This window comes from Elgaria multicarinata, chromosome 4 (assembly GCF_023053635.1).
Source record: "Elgaria multicarinata webbii isolate HBS135686 ecotype San Diego chromosome 4, rElgMul1.1.pri, whole genome shotgun sequence".
In the NCBI taxonomy this organism is placed as follows: domain Eukaryota; kingdom Metazoa; phylum Chordata; class Lepidosauria; order Squamata; family Anguidae; genus Elgaria; species Elgaria multicarinata.
Genome location: NC_086174.1, coordinates 54,028,935 through 54,045,849, shown reverse-complemented (window position 1 = coordinate 54,045,849; position 16,915 = coordinate 54,028,935).

Genomic DNA, 16,915 nt, shown 5'->3' with positions numbered 1-16,915 from the left:
TGGGGGCGGGACACTGATTTAAAAATCAAAATGGCTGAGGGGAGCAAAAGGTTAGGGCTTACCTTCTTATCGCCATTAAGATGAATGGGGCATCTTATCCCATATGTTCCTGCCTGATTGCTAAGATAATTTTCAGAGGCACTTCTTTGGCATGCAATGGTACAACACCCACAATAGTACAAATGGCTACCAAGGAAAGAGCCTACTTTGCAATAACCTCTCACCCCTCCCAGGGAGATAACAGGCCTCTTCACTGTATACATTTACACCACTTTAATACCTTCCTCTTCTGGGAAGAATTTAATATATAACCTGACTATTTATTGTGCTTGCGGCTCTTTAATATTTTTAATCTTCTAATGTGTAATAATGTGTTATTTTCATATTTTATTGTTGCATTTTAAAAATTATTTCGTTCCTGGATTGTTGTTGTTTTTAGATTTTGTAAGTAACCCCAACAGCATTTCCCCCATGGGTGGTATATAAATGTAATAAATAATTAAATAAATAAAATGGCCTGGGGCAAAGAAGCCCAGGGAGGTAAGAAAATAATTCAGCTCTGCTGATCCACACCTTCCTTTTGATGTTAAAATCAGAACTCACCAGTACTTCATACAGGATTGGAGCAGGCATGTGAATAATAATCATGGCAACCCTGTCATATATAGTTTGGTTCAAAGATAATTTTGCAGTGTAAGGATTCAGTGAGATACTGCAAATATTTGTTTGCGTATGTAGGAAGGGGAAATTGGGCTGTAGAGAATGTTCTATAAAGCAATACCTGAAAATAACAAGCTTGTGGTATTACAAGGTCAGGCAAATTAGACTCCCTGGAGTTTTCAGAAGTTGAAATGTGAATTTTGTTGACTACTGTTTACTAAAAGTAATCATGGGAGGTAAATCAGGACAGAAAAATAGCAGAGAAATTTCCACAAGTCACTGGGAAACACCAGCAGGTAGCTTTACATTAATATTCTGAAACTTTAATGGGCTAAACATTCCCATGCAGGCTGAAAACAGTATTTAGAAAAGCAATAAGGTTACTGAATTACATGGGAGATCTTAGATTCTATATCTGAAGACTAGTTATGAAAGCAAGAGAGTAATGAGCTAAACATCCTAAAAATCTGTAGGCATTTACAAAAATCTGTAGGCATTTACAAAATATACATTGAGATTATAAACAATTATATCCATAACCACCATGTAGATATTCAGTTTTTTGTCGTTGTTGCCATTGGTCTTTATGGAGATTTATGTTCTATGAGCCTGGATCCTGAACTGTTTAAGTGCCTAGCAATGCCCCTGCCCATAAGTGAATGACTGAGCTGATACTTTGATTTTGGCACTTGAAGTCTACTTCTTTGTTTTACAAAGGTTGTGCAGCTGCTTTAATATTACATTTCACACTTAATTAAGATCCCATAATTGATTGAGTCACCTTGTTTATATGTACTCTGGGCTTATCTCCCTTTATATTTACCATCTCCTACATGCTCTGAAGCTAAATCATTTGGAACTTGGAAGGTTAGTGGTTCCTTTGTTTGCAGCTGTTCATCTCTTAAGAGGAAAGGCACTGGAAAATACATTCGGGTGTAGTTTATTCCCGGGCTGTTCGTAAGCGTGTTGGGATAGAAACACAGGCTCAGCACTGTCATTGAAAATAGGTTCTGGTGATAAGCCTAGTAAACTGGGCCGAAATTAGAAGGGAGAAGAAAAGATGAGGTTCACCTTCAACTAGGGATGGGAGAGCTGCCCCAACCCACCTCAGGACTGGTGCTGAAATGGGTTGGCAATTATGGGGAATGCTTAGAGGAAACAGTTTTTTTCTCCCAAAAGGTTTCATTGGTTCTTTTTTTTCTTTTTTTCTTTTTTTGCGTACACATGCTTTCTTTCCAAGGTGCATGCACATTCTTGCAATGCTGCTTAAGAACCGTACTGCAGGGGCACAAGGATTATTGTTCCCAGGATGAGCCATAGTGGAAACCCACTTGTAAATTTAACATCTCCCTTCCCAAAATAAAACAGGAAAGGATTTACAGACAGGGAAGGAAGGCAGCAACTACATAAAAGAATTGCAATAAGCAATAGAAAGAATTACTTAAATTGTAAACACTTCACATTGGGGACTCTGAACGTGCAGACGCTTAAACATCAAGTCAGGTTTTTTCTTTCCTGTTCTCTCCTTCTGCTCTCCAGCCACTAAAACTAGTTTTTGCAACATCTTCCCTGATAAAAAAAATCTGCAGAACTCAAAGGTTTGCTCATTTTTTGTGATCTTTTGTTGGCCTAATAAAACTATATTAATATGGCTTTTCATACTTTTAATTGGGAAGTTCCTTATCAAACTAAAGACTGCTTGGTGAGATGATTTGATCATGTAGTTTACAGCTACCAACGAGAGTGTCATCAAAGGTACAGGAATTTACATTAAAGAACTCTTGTATATGTATGTACCCACAAGGCAGATGGCTTTGGTGCCTCTTCTGCTGAACACTCACTATTAGGGTGACCATATGGAAAGGAGGACAGGGCTCCTGTATCTTTAACAGTCGTATAGAAAAGGGAATTTAGCAGCTGTCATTTGTATGCATGCAGCACCTAGTGAAATTCCCTCTTCATCATAACAGTTAAAGTTGCAGGAGCCCTGCCCTCTTGCCCAAATAAAAAAGAGGGCAGGGCTCCTGAAGCTTTAACTGTTGGGACGAAGAGGGAATTTCACCAGGTGCTACATGCATACAAATGACACCTGCTGAAATTCCCTTTTCTATACAAATACATGCTATACGTAGATCTAGCACGCCGAGTGCAAAAATGAACATGTGACTTTTGCTCTAATTTGCAAAAGATGAGAATCTCACAAACAAATCTTTACCATAAAACAGGATTTGCTGACCTGGGTTTGCATGACAATCTGGGCACCCACAGGCACCATACAAAAATGGCACCCTACTGTGTCTGTTATGTCATGCAAATGAGGTCCAAGTCTTATCTGAACATGCATCCCTTACAAATATTCTTTTTGCCTTCCTATAAATGCAATAACTATGAATATTTAGGTACTGATATTAAAAAAAGAATTTCAGAATTCTGGATCCCTGAACCCCAATGCAACTATATTTTTAAATAAAGGGTAGAATATATGCTATTTTATAGCTAAAAAGATGCACATAATTCACTTCATCTGTTAATAAATATCAGTATATTATGATGTTCTCTGGGGCATATAAGCTTTATAAAATCAAAACCATTTTTCTTCTGAAAATGCATAAAACTCATTAATGTGTTTCTATTAAAAGATGACAAAGAGCATCTAACACAGCAATGCTGAAGCAAAATTAGCAAGTTTAAAGGCATGGAAAATATTCAACATACACAGAACAGAGACATTTTATGTTAAATTAACAAACCTCTAAAAATGCAAAGCCTGCGTTATGGGAAGCTGCCCAGATTTTTAAAACTCTAAACTAAGATTTTTAATCAGAAGAAAGAACAAGACCTTCTTTTAAATCAAGCCTTTCCAATTTGTGGCCTAGGGCCATACATGACACACCAACCTCCTATTGCGACCTGTCAGGTGCTTGATAAACCCCTCTATTTTTATGGCAGACCACCTGACAGGCTGCAGTATGAGCTGGGTGTACAGTATATAGTCTGGAGCTGGAACTCTGATATGGTTGCTTTAAATAAAAAAGACAATACAAAGTATTAGGATTTAAAAAGTAGATAAAAATGAAAAGGAAGAAAGGGAAAGGCAACACAATATAATAATTATATTTTACTTCATTATAATGTCTCAATGTAAGTAGAAAATACCTTTAAACCAGTAAATTTTGGATTTGTTTGCATAAAGTGGGTGTTTTGCTGTATCAGATATATTATTTTGAGTTGAGCTTCATATGTTCCAATTTCCTACAGGTTTTGAGTCAAGTTTCAATATAAAGCAAATAAGTACTCTTTGAATCTGGATCCATAGGTTAACTTATAGTCAAAACCAGAATGCTAAGATGAATCAGGATCCAGAAAATCACAGCTGCAACAGAGCGAAATACAATAACAGTTCAATGGCTTATGAGTTGGCAGTGGGAAAGAAGTAAGTAGAATATGAACAAACCATGGAACACAAATCAAGTTAAAAAAGAATTTAAAAATCGAACACCATCAAGTACTCTAGATATACGCAAGGTTTCGGACTTTGTATGTGTTGAAACAACCAGTCTTTACTTCCCATGTTGCAGTTTTGTAGCTATTAAGAGATCTACTGGCATTGCATGGCTACAGAGCACAGCAGTACTATTCAATGGTTGATAAAGTAATTACCTCACCCACCAAAGCATCTCTAGAGGACCCAGTCTCTCCGTAGGAATGTATGAGAAATTCATTTTTGACCAGAATTTAGCCAATTTGCACCTCTCTGAGGTGCAAATACTCTTATGTATTCCTTATGTATTTCTTATAATTTTATGAGGTGAATACTCTCATGGCGAACACTCCCCCCACAGTCATTGGGGGCAAATAAACAAGAATGCCTTCTAATAACTCCTATTTATAACATTTATATCCTGCTTTTCCTCAAAGCCAGGTCAAGCAGCTAACAAAAGTAAAACCATAAATTAACCATTTTAGAACATGCATTATAAAAAAACATTCATTATATATCAAGGGGCACAAATGTAATCTTCATCGCCCAACTACTAGATATACAGAGCACAGCTAAAACATTGGGCTAATTGGAATTGCATTTTTTTAAATGTGTGATGCCAGAAGAGGGGGGGAAACAGAAAATGCAGGCGCAGCAGCGTATGTCTTTTCATGATTTATTAGGTGCTGGCATTGTGATGCCCTTTGCTGTTTTAAAACCGAACATATATCATCACTCCCTGCTGTTTCAAAAGCACAATGATTGAAAGCAAAGCTCACAATTATGGTAAAACTGCAAAACCTGTCAGTCAACATGTTCGCCTGGTAGCAGCAAACAGGGTAGGTTTACACCTGGGAAAAGCAACTATAAATAAGAGTAGTGGCATTTGTTGTTTTGTTCTTCTTAATAGTGGAAGTAGGGGACTAACTCCAGGAGGTGTTTAGCATATTTACAAGACGCTACAGGAGGTATTTAGCATATTTACAGGCAACAATGGCACCATTTTGCATGCAGAAGTTTAAATATTGTAAAACATATTACTAACATGGGTGCATCTAATCTAAAGCATCTGCATCTACACATGTCAAAATCAGGATTTCCAAATCAAAACGGTTTTTGCCATGAAAATGTCATGACTTACATTCTCTCCTCTGTCATAGTTTTTTCTTTTTATTACACTAGCTTTTCAACGGACACAAATAACTTGGGAATGTTAACTATTTTTTAAAAAAGCATTTCCTTCTATAGTTTATTTTCAAGTCTGCGTATCTTCTTACAACACATGATCCCTGGTAAAGTCACTCCAGACTTCAGCTTGAGAGCAATGCTTTCAGAATATTGTTATTGTGTGCCTTGAAACCTCTCTGACTTCTCTCGCAGGAGGCGGTGGGTGGGTGTGGGCATGTGTTGCTGATGATTTCTGTGTTTTTCCTTATGCCTAGCTGAGTGTAAGGAAGTTTCAGAGCAGTACTCCAGTAATAGAGTACACTCTTGTGATGAGATGGGGTGGAGCGGTGGTGGTCAAGATGACCTTTCAGAGTTTCCTTACTGCCTAATGATCTGCTTGTAAAAGATTCAGGATCACCAGAAAGCCAAATCTGGCTGAACTAGCCTGACAGATTTCCACTGAGTTTGGGGATCAAATGGCTCTTAATTGCCAGCAAGTGTCTGAAGGGATGCCTTTTCCCTCCCTCCCCCAATACATGTGCCCATTCAGACTGTGAAAATGTAGTTAGTTGGACCTAGGGAGAGACCCAGGCAAAATGATGGCAGCAGTCAGAGAGTTGAGTGAAGCTCCGGAGGCTTCTTTATGGTGCAAAAGCGGCCAAAAAGCCCTAGTGAGGGAACAGTATCTGGTTGAGTTTGAATGCTGTGAATGTCTTAGGTGACTTGTTTCCAGCTATAGAGCTACAGATCATTTCGGTAGTTTATGTACATATGAGTAATATATTTCTCATGCCTGTGATGAATGCTCAGTGATGGCAGAGTTGTATATGATTAATGCTTTTTCAAGAACAATTTCACAAGTTGACAGATGCTGAACATTTCTTGATCATAGACACCTTGCCCTTATTCTATAATATTTGCATTCTGAAATTGCTACCTTCACAAGCGTTAAAATTAATTCAACTTAAATCCGCTCTTGAGAACTCTTGCAGCATAGACTTTCACTTCATGAATGTTGAAAAGCAGGAAGTATAAAAACAGGAAGTATAATAAGAAGTTTCACAAAGAAAAGGTACTCACTTGGCATGATAATAGCTGGTTTGGAGCTACCATTGCTAAACACTGTTTTCCAAATGTCAGGCAGGCTCCATCAAAGCACCAGATATAAACAAATACCTCTATCTGAAAGGCCCTTTGAAACTATGCCTTGTGTGTTATTTCACTTTCAGGAAATAATTCCTATCATGTTGAACTATGCTGTTCTAAAGCACTTGAATGACCCTGATATTACTAGCCCCACAATTTCAGAACCATAGGAATGTTTTTAAAAGTGAGAACATGAAATCCTGTGCTTCTAAAATGTACCCATAGATCACATGTTTCTCCTTTCCATACAGAATTTCTCAAGAGATGGAGGCATATCTCTATAAATTTAGAGAATTTCTGATAGGCATACTTTATAGTGCAATGCTATGAATTCTATTGAACCAAGCAGTACAATATTAGTGATCCTAAGCAGATACACAAAAGAGACTAATTGATTAATTACTGCAACATTTAAGACTTTAAGAAGATCCATAAACCTGGTCTTTAAAATAAACGTATTTAATATTAATAAACAATTTTTTAAAGGTAGATTCTATATTTTGGTCTTTTCTCCTCTCTGTACACAGATTTGAGAGCATATACCCTGGAAAAACATAATAGAGTCTGAAGGTTCCTATGGCATATTTTATATGAACCAGAGAACTTACACTATTGGGAGCTATAGAAATGAAATAAATGAAATCACCATATTGGGTATGGTTATTAAAGTTAAAAGTTTCTAGATGCATAGGAAGAAAAGCTGACCTTTTCCTCCTGATAGGCTGGTGGTATCACACTGCAACATTATGGTCACTGAAGCAAAACTTACATTTTCAACCCAGCAAACAAGACAACAACAGACTAAACTCTATCTTTATGGGAAACCCGTTCAGTCAAAGAACTACAGATCGGTATCTAGAGGAACCTAGACTAATCTGCCGAAGTTGGTCTCTATAGTTTAAACATATTTTTAAAAAGTAATTGCTGAGAATCTTGAGAGCATCCAGAATGTGAGGGTAAGCCAAAGGGGATATCTTGCCAACCTCACATAAATCATAGAGAGAAAGATGCATGTCCAGATTTGTAGAAGGAGGAACCCCTTTACTCACAGGAGATTTGAGGTAGCTGGAAATAAGTCAGAGTTAATACCAGAGTGCCTTTAAACCATATATTACTAATACCATACATTACCAAACCTATGTGACATTACCACTACAGGAAAAAAACCAACATCATGAGTTAACCTGCATATTGTAGTTGTATATGACTAATGCTTTTTCAAGAATAATTTCACAGAGTTGACAGATGCTGAACATTTCTTGATCATAGACACCTTGCCCTTATTCTATATTTGCATTCTGAAATTGCTACCTTCACAAGTGTTAAAAATTAATTCAACTTAAATCCGCTCTTGAGAACTCTTGCAGCATAGACTTTCACTTCATGAATGTTGAAAAGCAATGAACTTGGACCTCTGTTTACTTGCATTCTTATTTCCAATGCATCACATTTTCAGATATATCTTTAGAAGTACAATAGATAGATATAAATTTTTAAAATAGATGAATGTAAAATTCAAGAAGAGGTGAATGGATGGACAGTTTAAAGATGTCAAGATTGGTCCCTTTGATTGCACTGACCTTTTTTAGCGGGCGGGTGAGTTTTATTTTGTTGTTGATTTGAGAGTACTGTAGTAAGAGTATTTTAATGGCTATTTACTGAGTGGAGGGAGATGAGTTCAGTCCTCAAATAACTATTTGAAGAGGGTGTTAAAATATAGAGTAATTACCAATTCAGAATTCTTGTTCCTTGTATAGGAATATTCTATTTTAGGGAAACAGAAATACCTGTGCTTTGCAAGATATGGTATCTGCTAATGAATCAATTCCCAGAAGAATACAGAGAGAAAATATTCTATTTAAAATATTGTGCCATTTGGATAAATACAACTCTAGGTAGTAAGTACCTACATTATCAAGACTACCATATGATAATGGAAGAACAAAATGCTATGCTTTTGGTCAATAAGGAAGCTGTTGATTGTACCTGTCCACACTTCAGGCCCTTTCAACCTACATACTACAACCTACTTACACCAACACCTCAAATCCCCCCTCCCAAAGTCTGCTTTCTAGCCAGCTATCCATCATTTACATGTGCATTTGTCATTTCCTTCGTCATTCTTCCTTGTTGAATTGCATTCTGTTGCCCTCTGGCCTATTTAAATCATTCTATATTTTTGACCTAGCATCAATACTATATATTATATTCTAGAATCTATAGAGTCTGCAATCCCACCTAATTCTGCATCCTCTGGTAATCTGATAACTGTACTATCCATGCTTTCATTGAGGTCAAAGATGAAAAAATAGAACTCCACCATATTCAACACTTCTTCATGAAGAATACAGTTGCATATGTATTTCTAATCTGATGTTAATCCATTTACATTAACTACCTTTGGATTTTCTTATTCTTGTATAAGATAGGTTTCTTTTAGCACAAATTTCTAGATGTAGATTCTGAAGACATAACATGGCTAAAAAGCCTTAGTAATATCTGTTTCCCTATCTGTGACGCCCTTCATTATTATATAGAAGGACACTAAGCCCATCAGCCATTACTTTTTTTTATAATGCCAGGTGCCCTTTTTTTTTTTCCTTTATAGAGTTTATAAATTAATTTTGTATGCAATACTAATGGAATAATACAGTGTATTCTATAATATGTGCATCAAATATCACAGCAGAAGCTCCATATCTATAGATAGATAGAGAGATAAAGAGATATTATTGTATATTTTTCAAGACGCGAACACCTCAGTGCTTGTGACAAAACGTCTTCAGACACAACCATTCTTTTCCACAAAATCTTATATGCCACAGAAAATAAAGAATATTGACGTGCCCATTTGTAAGTAAGTGGGCAGAGCCTTTTCCCAGCATACATTGTTGTACTAAAGGTTACCAACTAACTTTTATCTTTCTGCAAAGAAGCAGGAAAATACTTTCTCTGTGCTACTCTGTCAGTCCTCTTGCCCTAAAACTATATTACAGCAATACAATTTTATTTGAGAGAGAGAGAAGGGAAAGCATACCCAACAATTCCAGTAATCTGTTAGTTAAATCAAACCATATGATTTTTGTGTGTATGTGTTGACCTCAATAACTTTGTGACTTACAGGTTATCCATTGATTTCTGGGAATAAAAAAAATGCAATGCAAATTAGGCATTGCCAGTCAATTAGTTCTTATCACAGTCCAGCAGTCCCAAGTAATGGCATGACATGCTGCTCTGCATAACAATAGAAAAGCAAGCCTTTTACTGCCAGGTACCTGTCCTCAAAGGCAAGATGTGTCCCTTTCCCAAGAACAGATGTAGCCAGTAATATGATGAATGCGTTTGCACATGGTACAGGGCTGACATTAGCAGCTGTCAGCAATTTCAAATGGCATGGGCTGAGGCTCAGCTCTTACCATATAAGCAGGATGCTAATGTCAGATGTACCTTCTGAAAGAGCCTGCTGTGTTCTCTGTGCTGGTATTTTTACATTATAATTTAAAAAAATCAACTGATTCCAGATCAATTTTATGGAACTTAGTGGGAACAGCTTTTTAAAAAAATAAATGAACTGTCTATAATCTGCAATATGTTAATCTAAGCTTTACAGGACACTTAAAATAATTTTCTGTGATTTAATATCAATGGATGCCATAAAATTGAATATTCATTACGGCCCCTTTGCTAGCTTTTGCTGAACATCTAAACTACCCAAGTCATTAAAAGGCCTGTCATCATAGCCTTCTAAAACCTCTGGCTCTTGTAAATTATTGGGACTTTGACTATGGCTTCGAGTACTAATCTCAACATAAAACAAAAAATTAAATTACTGGTATCAATGATATGGAGCAATAATTTCCAACAGTAAATTAGGATTCACTATGAGTTGTAACATTACTACATACTTACCTTTATTGAGTCATTCATAAAATGTTCCTATTCTATCTGAATAAGCAGAAAATCCCAATAAACATATATCTTTTAACTTTCTTTGTCTAACTGCTACTAAGAACACATATTGATGCTGTTAATATACCCCAATATTTTAAAATATTTGCAGGGTGTATTATGAAATTTAATTACATTAATTTGTAGTCAATTCAATGTTTATATCATTTACCATGCAGAAGTCAACAAAATGGAACACACACTAAGAACATTTTAAAATATTTTCAGTAGATTTTAAACAAATTCTCAAGCAGAAAAGTGGAGTGGACATTTATCCCCCCCTTTCCCCCTTTTTCTTTTTGGTATGGTAGCTCTTTCAATGGTACTCATAATTTCTCCCAACTATGCAGCTTGTAATGCCAACTGTAATCATAAATACTATGTTCTAGTCACCTCCTTTGTTCTCTTTCTACCTGCTGGAGAGTGCCCATAAAAGCTCAGGCTATTTTCTAGATTGCAAAGATTTAGAGCTACCATTACTGCTTTGGCACAACAGTACCTCTTTCTTCTATGCCAAGACCGGTAGCCATGTGGACTAGCAGCAACCTGCAGGATGATCCCACACCTCCAATGTGCTGTTGCAGGTGATTGGCATAGTGATTTAAAGGCTGATGACCCCACAAACATGTTCATGTGGAAGCTTCAATGAGTCTCTGCAGAGGAACTAGCCACAAACATAGAAATGAGCAGCTGACGTTCTTTCTTATCTTTGAATTGAATAGTGATGCTGAGTGCTGCCATATTTCTATATAAACTAAACAGATGGTACATGGGCTCTATGTGAAACATTTAATTAGGCCAGCAAAATCAGTACGGCACCAGCTGTTCTGACCTACTGACCTCGGAGAAATCTAGACAATATTGTCAGAAGAACGTGTCCCCACAGTTTACCTTCTCGTCCTCGCAATAGATTTCTCCCCTTTATTTTGTGCAGCTTGAATACAGATACAGGGCTCGAATCCACTCTTATGGAAAGGGAAGCCAACTAGTGGGAGAAAGCATGCAGTAGGCGAGAAATAATATTGCTAGTGCCCCTTCCCAACATGACTGTGGATTATGGAATGCCCTCCTCATGGAGATGCAACTGATGCTAGCATTGCAATTCTTATTTGCACAGTTCTTATTTATTCAGTCATTTTAACTGGTTGCTTTTGCCTGTTCTGTTGTATTTGCTGTCTTTATTGTGATATCATGGTTTTAGTATTGAATTATGCAGTATTTTTATTTATATTTGTATTCCATTCTGCTGCCATCATAGGGGTTGGGGCAATCATATGTCAGATCCAGCATTAGCATAATTGCATACATCTTTTTTTTTTAAAAAAATAGTACTTTTGGACTGTTTTTGAAAACAAAAGAGGACTATTAAAAGTCAGTTCCATCTGGAGACATTTGTACTTTACAAAGGCAATTTATCTAGTACCTGCACCAATTCCCTATCTCAGCATTCTTGTAGACAAGTAGTTTGTCATTCTCCCTGACAAAAGAGTCATTATCTGCTTGCAAATCAAGGTAACTTTATATTTAGTGCATTACTGCGAAAAGAAAAGAAAAATGACAGAATAGGTAAGAGATGACAAAAAACAAAAAAGAAAAATGTATTTTAACAAGTAAACCTTTTTCACATTTCAAAGATAGCAATAGAAGCAAATGTAACATCACCAATCATTAGACAATAGGTGGATGAATCAGCAGGACAGTGCTCATAAAGTTTTTCCTGAAAATATAAAACAAGAAAAATGCTGCCAGGAAGATCATCTATGCCTGATGTTCTGGGTGAGATCCTCAGGATCACTTCCATAGTGGTCCAAAATGGAAGGGGAATCCTAAAACACATTCTACTGCATAGCTAGTTCTCTCATTCTGCTGCTTCTGTAATCTTCTAGACCTGCCTCTCAACAAAACGTCTGTCTTTTCTTGACTGAATCCCAATGAAGCCCCTATGGATACAGTTAGCGAATGGTAGGTGTCCCTAAAGAGTTTTCCTGTTTGTTTTGTTTGTCATTCAGTTGTCCCAAACATAAAAGATGAAGAAGAAATAGGGCAAAGGCAGCAGTCTGGGTTTACATCATCCTTATATCATGCCAATAAACTTGAAAAAAAAACCCACTGAAGTTAATAATTGTCAATATAAAATATCCAAGGTAAGCAGTTTAAAGTTACAGGAAGTAAAAGCTTGACATTATTAGGAATTGCTGTAGTTGAATATGGAGTCTTTGGGTTGTGTGCAACTGCCCCATGAGCTACTGAACCGCTTGTTGCAGCCTCAGCATAGGCAGCTTAATGTTCTCAGGTCCTGGACTGAGCAAGCCCACCCAGGCTGGCTACTGTATCTCCGTGATCAGGAAGGAGTATAAGAAGGCTTCCTCTTCCAGATAAGCCTTGCTTGAACAACATCCTCCCGCTGCCATGTTCCTGTATACTTGGTTGTCCTTTGATTCCAAATTCTGGCTTCCTCCATGATCCTGCCTCCTGGTTTGTCTTTCAATCCTGACTACTCGCTTATCTCACGACTCCCAAAGTCCTTCCTCACCTGATTGCTGCCCTTGCCCAGCCATGAGAAAAAAAAACTCTTAAACTCTCTTATTTAATCTATTTTGGTGTCTTAGGGACATTTCCTTCAGGAAATGGATGAGAATGGCTTTGAATGAAGACAGAGACTCTAGATCAGGACAGATAAAAGGAAACACTTCTTTATACAGTGCATAGTTAAAGTATGGAATTTGCTAGCCCAGGATGTAATGATGGCCACCAATTTGGATAGCTTTAAAGGGGAAATAGACAAATTCATGGAGGATAAGCATAGCCTTTTGCCCTTTCAAAACTTTCACCCACTGTAAACAAAAATTACATATATGAATCAAAATATCCATTTGTATGAGTGATGCTGTTTTAAGCCAACACAACACACACACACAGAGAGTACAATAAAAAGCTTTGTTGCTGCTGCTGCTAATGAGAAAGCACTAAAGTAACACCTGCATTATATTCCATCATGACAGCATTGAAACATAATATTCTTTATTTTAATTCTTACTTTGGGTGCATCATATTTTACTCTTTTATGATGAAATAGTGGTAACTGAACCATAGAAGCTCTTTCAAAAACCGATTTTAACTACTGAGTCAACTTAAAAGTGAGTGAAAATTTGTTAATAGCTATAAACCATGTAATGTAGTTTGGTGCTCACCAAAAGTTGCACATGTATATGGAAATGTAGCCATAACAGATGGGTTGTAGCTGAGTTGTTGGTTATGCCAACCACAACTAGCTTTAGCTTATCTTCTTTCTCATGACCATTGCATCTTCGCTCTCTCCATTACGTTGAACCTTCAACCCTGTCCCAGCTTCCCCATGTACAGCCCTGTAACTCAGTCACATTTCCAGACAGTAGATATAGAGACGAGCAACCAGCTCCACATGTTCACATTCATTTTTGATCCTTTGTTTCCTGGCTTGTCAAGCACAGGAGTCTATTTCCCAGGGGCTCTGCTAGGGCTGGGCTTTGGGGCGCAAGCTCCCCTCCCCCAATCATGAGCCAGGGGAAACCACATGATGGGTGGTGGAAGTAGGAAACAGGTGCAGTATCAGCACCTGGTAGGAGTGGCATTGCGCCATCCAACTTTTTTTAACATTTAGTTGGGCGGTTGTGCTGCTGTGCCTCCACTCTCACCCCCAGAGTGCCTCTGGGACCCACATTTCCCAGTTAATTCTGGAAAAATGAAGTTGGTAGACATGGCTGATGCCTGTTGGGAGCAGACAGTTTGCTGTACAGTGCACCCACCTCACTAAATGTTAAGAAGGAAAGAAAGAAAGAACCACTTCCTGTCACTATTTGGTAAGCTGGGGATGGGGAGAGAAAGTGGAGCAGCAGCTGTGGAGCAGCCAGGGGCCTCCTCAAACCTGGCCGAGCTTTTCCCCTTCCCTGGAATGAGATGCGTTGGTTGTAAGGTAGGTAAATAAGTATGTAATTGGGGTGGAGACTGGATTTTGATGTCTAAAGGTTCTAATGCCTCCTTTACATACTATCCTAGGAGGAAATTCCTAGGAGCTATTCCTAGGAGGAAAACTTCATTTGGGAAGTCCTCCCACAGGTGAAAGATGGGCTTCTCCACTTTCCTTTTCTTCCAAACTTTCCAACAATACCTCTGACATTAACACCAGTAAAGCTATTTAGGGAAGGAGGCAGCCAGGGAGTTCAGCACTATCATGTTGATAATTAACTGAAATAAGTATATAAAAAAACTGTACATGAAACACAAATATCTCCATTACAGGGTACACAGATTGATTGTTTGATTACTATAAGCATTTAAAAACTTTTATTGTGCTAGTGACTTCATGCATGGTCTAATTGCCATTACATTGAATATTACATCACATAAGATATGGCTATGTCAATGGAAAAATTAGAAACAGGGTCAAGAGTTTTAGCAGTAGCAATAAATTAATGGGGTTACTTAACTTTTTAAAAATGTTACGAACCCTCTGCAAAGTCAATTCTATGAGTTGAATAAATGAATAACTATACTGAATAGCAAGTTAACTATCAATGTGTAATTTGGGGCAGTAAAAATTCCCATATCTTTTTTTTAAAAAAAATAATATTTATGTTACATCTTCAGCTATAGCTACAATGGTTTGTCCGAGGGCATATTCTGAGGGTACATGCAGCAACCTTGCTGGAACTGGGGCTACTATATATAATGCTATTGTTTATGTTTCAGTCTATTTATTTGAATGGAATATGCTTCCATGTTTAGGGTCAGAAAAAGTCCATTGATATCACTGTACAAACAAACGTATAGGATCATATCTGTTTCATCCAAGCTCCATGACTTTCAGGGTGACTGACATTTTATGCCAACTCATTTATAGTGAATGTTCCTCCTTAATACCTTCTGAATAAAGTCTGGCCTGAGGAAAACTAATAGTGTTTCAAACAGCTTGCCTTTCATTTTCCCATAGGCCCAATTTAAACATGAAGCCTGTCCGGGATCCTGCCTGCCTGGAATTAAATATAAATCCAACAGCTAGCTCCTGTATGTGCAGCATGCGTCAGTATGACAGCATGGTGCCTGTCTGGGCCACAGTTGCCCGGCTGTATGGGCAAGTCTATTCTCCTTTGCATCTCGTCTCCTTCTTGCAATGGGGAAAGGCGTCTGGTACATGAAGTAGCTGAGTCTCTTTGCTCCTCCATCAGAGGAGCAAACGGAACTCAGCTGCTTGTCCTTTGCTCACCCTCCCTCCTTCCCCCGTGAAGGATGCAGGGCATGCAAAGGCAGGGCAGAACCAAGCTAATCTCTGTTGCTCCCCATCATAGGAGTGACAGGGCTAGTCCAGCTCAGCTTTCCTGCTTGCTGGGTTTCCCTATCCGGGGAAACCTGCGTGCAGTGATTTCCACCCTGGCCTAAGTGCTGGGTGGAAGCTCAACCCAGCATTTGGGTCAGGGAGTAAATGGCGTCAGAAGGACATGGGCACCTGATGTCATACAGCCTACCAATGTCTGGGTGGGGGTTCATCTGATCTCCCACCCCAAACCACAGACTTGGCCTACAGAGAGGAAGCATTTATTGTTGCAGTAGTGTTATTTAATAGATTAGTATACCACTTACCATATTTAAAAATATTATTAAGTAGTTTACAAAATAATTTAAATACATATATAATTTTTTTTATGTAAAACATTGTATGTAAAACCCATACAGCATCATAATTAACAAAATTGACCCCACACTCACTCAAGAAAGATATGGGTGAGGAGATCGGTCTTTAATTGGTGCCTAAAGCAAGCCAGAGTTGGCAGCTCCCACATACCGGGGGGGGGGGGGGGAGGAGATCATTCCATAAGGTGGATGCCGCCACGGAGAAGGCTCACTCCTGTATTGTTGCCAGATGCCATTCTGCAGGTCGTGGTACAATTCCCATAGGTGCTACACTGAGACATATCAGTTCACACCTGTGACCAGCAGTCCAGCCCAGAATGTAGTCATATTTATTCTAACATAGGCCTCTCTACTTGATGTGACTTAAGTTTACTTTCATATGTACATGTGCATACACACACAGCAAAAATAAAAACTTACAATATCTATGTTGCCCAAAAGACCTTAATTTTTGTACTAGGTAGCTTCTGTCTTTTGCAACTTATCAATATGTGGTATGACCCTCTCTCTGGCTGCCACATGGGATATTTCTGAGGTACAAGGCTCAAAAAAACCTTATGGGGTTACTTATATTTATTCACTGGGCAGTGCCTGTAAAATAAACTGAATTCTCTATGCTTCAGTTTCTTCTTCTACATAATATCGAAAACAATACTTTTCTTCATTTGTCTAATGCCTTCAGGCATAGTCAGAGAGTGGGGAAGCATGAATATACTACATGTTAGTATGACTAAACCTTCCTGGGTATGTTCTCAATAGCATCCAGCTGTTGTCCACAGTAATAAGCAGAATGGAGACACATTTCCTTTCTTACCTGTGTTTCAGTCTAACTTCCTTCTGCTGCTT